Raw genomic sequence first — 6,425 nt, 5'->3', positions numbered from 1 at the left:
GACTAGCTGTCTCCCTCATCAGATGTCAGAGCAGCTCACAGATCACTGCACCTATACATAGCTCATCTGTAAATAGCCCATCCAATCTACCTCATCCCCATACTGTATTTATTTATCTTGCTCCTTTGCACCCCAGTATCTCTACTTGCACATTCATCTTCTGCACATCTACCATTCCAAGGTTTAATTGCTATATTGTAATTACTTCGCCACCACGGCCTATTTATTGCCTTACCTCTCTTCTCCTACCTCATTTGCACATGCTGTATATAGATTTTTCTACTGTATTATTGATTGTATGTTTGTTCATTCCATGTGTAACTCTGTGTTGTTGTATGTGTTGAACTGCTTTGCTTTATCTTGGCCAGGTCGCAGTTGCAACTGAGAACTTGTTCTCAACTAGCCTACCTGGTTAAATAAAGGTGAAAAATAAATCAATTAAAAAAATTAAAAAATCATGTTGACACATTTTCAATCTGTGCAATACTGTCACTCACAGATTCACAGACTAGCTGCAAATCAGATTGAACAAAGCGGAATCAGGAAATGAATGCCCACTCACCATTGCTATTCAATGAATATTCCGCCTTCATTCTGCTTTGATCAACCTTTTTTGCCTCTGTGTGTGAATCTGGGCAAGCGATAGGCTACTTTATTTTTTATAAAGGAGCTGGTACATTCCCCCAAAATTAGAAGTGCCGGTACGGCGTTCTGGACAGCTCCGACCCAAGTCAAGCACTGGATATTAAAATAAAAATGTATTTATCATTTTCACATTCCTATTTAGCATTCAAGCATTGCATTTTTGAACTGGCACTGATCACCCTCCATATAATTGTAAGTATTAGCTAATCCAAAAATGTATTACCCTGAAGTACAGGAAATCTTATGAACTTGAACAGATCATGTTTTGTAATGTCAAAATGTTGTGTTAGTGTGCCAGCGCCAACTAAAAAGTTGACAGTGGCTCAACTCTAAAACAAATAGAAACTATTTGATCATCAAATCCAAAGTTTGATGCTGTTTATTAAATAATTTATAATAGCTAAATTGATTTAATTGAACTAGTTTTGTTTTGGCATGTGATGTTTATTTAATTTCTTCACTCCCTGTTATAACCAGCTGGGGGAAGTGTTACTCTCTTGCCTGAACTAAAACCAAGACTGTTTTAGTCTGTTTCCATTCTCTTTTATCATAACTCTAGTGTTTTGTGTTCTCCTCAGGGCCATAGAAACTCTGTATTGTTTCTTAGTTTGCCAAAATTGAAAGAAGTTTCCCTCTCCCTCTTCCCTCTCTATTTCCGCTCTGAAATACAGTATCCCAAAAGCAAACGAAATAGCATCACCCACTGAGGTACTCAAATAATCCCCTAAAACATAGTACTACCTGAAGGAGTCTAGGCTACCCGTAATGTGAGCAGGACAGCCCTTACTGTCATACTGATTACATAACTTACAATTACATAAATCCCAGGGGAAATTGAATTACTAATTTGCACACACACACAAACTCCCAAAAGCACACACACACACCAGAGCAGAAATGCCCCCCAGTATCTGCTGAGGCGGGGACAGCAGGATTGGAAATAAACACACCAAAATAAATGTGTGTTGTGTGCTAACTGGGTGCCTGGAGCAGTGGCGAAGCTCTATAACAGCTGGTGATGCAAGTCTTTGAAGAGGCCCTAAACCAAACTACCCACTATAATGACCAGAGGGTTTCATCAAAGAAAGAGGGAGAGAGATAGATTGGGAGAGAGTAGAGAGGGGGGTGATAAAGGGGGGGAAAGAAGGAGCAGTTGTGAGAGGGAGGGAGTGAACAGTGATGAGGGCAGGGAGTGAGAGGGATAAAAGCCTTGTATGGTGCACTGCTGCAGTTCCAGTATAAACTAATGTATAATAGTCACATTCATCTTCAGCTTTGAATATAATAAGTAACAAGGCATTTTACAGAAACTAGTGTGACTGTCTGTTCTGTTATGTGTGCCCCTCTTGGATTAAGTCTGTTTCACCTGGTTTTAATTTCCACCATGTTCATGACTCTTCCCTGTACTAATGTGAGCATTTTAACAATGATAAAGCTTGTGCAGCATGTAGGCATGAAAAAAATACAAAATCATGTAAAAGTACCCAATCAAATGTTGAGCATCACTCTGTGTTAGTTACATCTGTTTGTTATGTACTTGCATCACTGTGAACCACTCATTATTATTATTATTAGCCTGTCAGTATCACGGCTCAAGGTAAGACCCAAGTGTAGACTGTGTGAAGTAACAGTGTTTATTGTAACAACAGGGGCAGGCAAACGACAGGTCAAGGCAGGCAGGGGTCGATAATCCAGAGTAGGAGCAAAGGTACAGGGCGACAGGCAGGCTCAGGGTCAGGCAGAGTTCAGTAATCCAGAGTAGGAGCAAAGGTACAGGACGGCAGGCTCAGGCAGAGTTATCAGAGTCGGTACAGCCACCTGGTTTCTTCATGCATCGCGCCGACAGAAACAAACATCTCTCTGGTAAGAAGAAGGGCGGGGGTGTATGCCTTTTGATTAACGAGACGTGGTGTGATCATAACAACATACAGGAGCTCAAGTCCTTTTGTTCACCTGACCTAGAATTCCTTACATTCAAATGCCGACCGCATTATCTACCAAGAGAATTCTCTTCGATTATAATCACAGTCGTGTATATCCCCCCCAAGCAGACACATCGACGGCCCTGAAAGAACTTCATTGGACTCTATGTACACTAGAAACCACATATCCTGATGCTGCATTTATTGTAGCTGGGGATTTTAACAAGGCTAATCTGAAAACAAGGCTCCCTAAATTTTATCAGTATATCGAATGCGCGACCCGGGCTGGCAAAACCTTGGATCATTGTTATTCTAACTTCCACGACGCATACAAAGCCCTCCCCCGCCCTCCTTTCGGAAAATCTGACCACGACTCCATTTTGTTGCTCCCCCCAGCCTATAGACAGAAACTAAAACAGGAAACGCCCGGGCTCAGGTCTGTTTAATGCTGGTCCAACCAATCGGATTCGACGCTTCAAGACTGCTTAGATCACGTGGACTAGGATATGTTCCGCATAGCGTCAGACAACAACATTGATGAATACGCTGATTCGGTGAGCGAGTTTATTAGCAAGTGCATCGGGGATGTTGTACCCACAGCGACTATTAAAACCTTCCCCAACCAGAAACCGTGGATTGATGGCTGCATATGCGCAAAACTGAAAGCGTGAAACACGGCTTTTAATCATGGCAAGGCGACCGGAAACATGACCGAATACAAACAGTGTAGCTATTCCCTCCGCAAGGCAATCAAACAAGCTGAGCATCAGTATAGAGACAAAGTAGAGTCACAATTCAAAAGCTCAGACACGAGAGGTATGTGGCAGGTTCTACAGTCAACCACGGCCTACAAAAAGAAAACCAGCCCAGTCTCGGACCAGTCTCGGACCACGATGTCTCGCTCCCAGACAAACTAAACAACTTCTTTGCTCGCTTTGAGGACAATACAATACCACCGACACGGCCCGCTACCAAAACCTGCGGGCTCTCCTTCACTGCAGCCAACGTGAGTAAAACATGTAAACGTGTTAACCCTCGCAAGTCTGCCGGCCCAGACGGCATCCCTAGCCGCGTTCTCAGAGCATGTGCAGACTAGCTGGCTGGTGTGTTTACGGACATATTCAATCAATCCTTATCCCAGTCTGCTGTTTCCACATGCTTCAAGAGGGCCACCATGGTTCCTGTTCCCAAGAAAGCTAAGGTAACTGAGCTAAATGACTATCGCCCCATAGCACTCACTTCCGTCATCATGAAGTGCTTTGAGAGACTAGTCAAGGACCATATCACCTCCACCCTACCTGACACCCTAGACCCACTCCAATTTGCTTATCACCCCAATATGTCCACAGACGACGCAATCGCAATCACACTGCACACTGCCCTAACCCATCTGGACAAGAGGAATACCTATGTGAGAATGCTGTTCATCAACTACAGCGCCAAACTCGTCATTAAGCTCAAGTCCCTGGGTCTCGACCCTGCCCTGTGCAACTGGGTCCTGGACTTCCTGACGGGCCGCTCCCAGGTGGTGAGGGTAGGAAACAACATCTCCAACCCGCTGATCCTCAACACTGGGGCCCCACAAGGGTGCGTTCTCAGCCCTCTCCTGTACTCCCTGTTCACCCATGACTGCGTGGCCATGCACTCCTCCAACTCAATTATCAAGTTTGCAGACGACACTACAGTGGTACGCTTGAATACCAACAACGATGAGACGGCCTACAGGGAGGAGGTGAAATTTGCAAATTAATTAATTTAAAATCCTACAATGTGATTATCTGGATTTTTTTTCTTCTCATTTTGTCTGTCATAGTTGAAGTGTACCTATGATGAAAATTACAGGCCTCTCATCTTTTTTAAGTGGGAGAACTTGCACAATTGGTGGCTGACTAAATACTTTTTTGCCCCACTGTATGCTTCAGTAAGGTTGGCTTCTTAGTGTTCATAGCAATGGTCATCAACTGTACCGCAGAAATGGAACGTAAATCACAGAAAATGTATTTTGTGATGGCAGCTGCAGAGATGTGTTTGGGTATACAATATTTGACTTCAGAAGAGTTACAGGGTGTGTTGAGTGGTGGTGTCCCATTCTCCCAGGTTGTTGGCATGGTGCAGGAGCAGATAGGGTCAAGGTAGTGGAATTAATCGATTTAAAGTAGATTTAATCAGCACTTGCATTAGTCCCCTCATTTTGGTGATTGGCGTTTAGGCGGTGACAACGAAAAGGCAGCAGACAAACCTACAGTATGTTTTAGCAGCGAAGTTTGGTAGGGTGTCCTGATTTGTAACTATGAAAATAATTTTGTCAAACAGATTGTGAACCCTAAAGTGTACGTTTTATTCTAGAGGGGGGACGACAACAATTAAATAAACATTTGGCTGGGATTTAAGGGCAGATTTATATACTCGTCTTCAGGAGAATGTATAACTTATTTAGTCGGATCAATGGAACAACTCATGCTTAATGGGCTAAAATATAGGGTAATTACTGTGCTTGTCAGCAAGAACACTACTGTTATTCCCCACACATTTTATTATTCCACGTCTTTCCAATTGTGCTAGTGTAATCACATACGAAATCTGAAATGGACTGAAAATGAATTATATGAGGCTATGTATTTTTCAGCCATTCATGGAACATTTTGCTTAAGTCATACAAATAAGCATTGGAAATTAAATCCTCCAGGATTCACATATAATTTGACATTTTAGTGTTGTGCACATGCTAGGCAGATATGGTAGGGGAGCTCAAACACATCATATTGTGTCTATGTAGAGTAAGGCGGTGGCAAGGATATTCAACTAGTTGGAATAAACCACCTGATTAATATTCATTAGTGGTGTGGGGGCTGTGCTTTGGCAAAGTGGGTGGGGTTATATCCTTCCTGTTTGGCCCTGTCCGGGGGTGTCCTCGGATGGGGCCACAGTGTCTCCTGACCCCTCCTGTCTCAGCCTCCAGTATTTATGCTGCAGTAGTTTGTGTGTCGGGGGGCTGGGGTCAGTTTGTTATATCTGGAGTACTTCTCCTGTCCTATTCGGAGTCCTGTGTGAATCTAAGTGTGCGTTCTCTAATTCTCTCCTTCTCTCTTTCTCTCTCTCGGAGGACCTGAGCCCTAGGACCATACCCCAGGACTACCTGACATGATGACTCCTTGCTGTCCCCAGTCCACCTGACCGTGCTGCTGCTCCAGTTTCAACTGTTCTGCCTTATTATACGACCATGCTGGTCATTTATGAACATTTGAACATCTTGGCCATGTTCTGTTATAATCTCTACCCGGCACAGCCAGAAGAGGACTGGCCACCCCACATAGCCTGGTTCCTCTCTAGGTTTCTTCCTAGGTTTTGGCCTTTCTAGGGAGTTTTTCCTAGCCACCGTGCTTCTACACCTGCATTGCTTGCTGTTTGGGGTTTTAGGCTGGGTTTCTGTACAGCACTTTGAGATATCAGCTGATGTACGAAGGGCTATATAAATAAATTTGATTTGAATTTGATTTGATTTTTTTTTCTTGAAGGTTTGGTGATTTGAGAAATGTGTTATAACAAGAACATTTTCAAACACCTAGCACTTCAGGGTAGGCAAACATTTCATGTTTAAAGAATCCTGAATACACCTGACCTGTGGTTTATTTTTTTGTATTTACTTTTCCATCCTGGTCATACATCTAAGCCATGTCAAAATATGTAGAATTGCAGGGAATTAGCTTTATAACAGTAACATTTTCCATCTAGGGAAATGAAATTCACACAGCAAATCTCACGCCAAGCCTTCTTCAAAAGTTTGCAGCCATGAAAATGTTATTGAAAAACAGAGATGGTTAATCTAATCTCATTAAACTACGGCACATGACATCTGTC

Source organism: Oncorhynchus tshawytscha, linkage group LG22, assembly GCF_018296145.1.
Source record: "Oncorhynchus tshawytscha isolate Ot180627B linkage group LG22, Otsh_v2.0, whole genome shotgun sequence".
Lineage (NCBI taxonomy): Eukaryota > Metazoa > Chordata > Actinopteri > Salmoniformes > Salmonidae > Oncorhynchus > Oncorhynchus tshawytscha.
The sequence above is the reverse complement of the archived record's forward strand: the minus strand, read 5'-3'. Positions refer to the sequence as shown.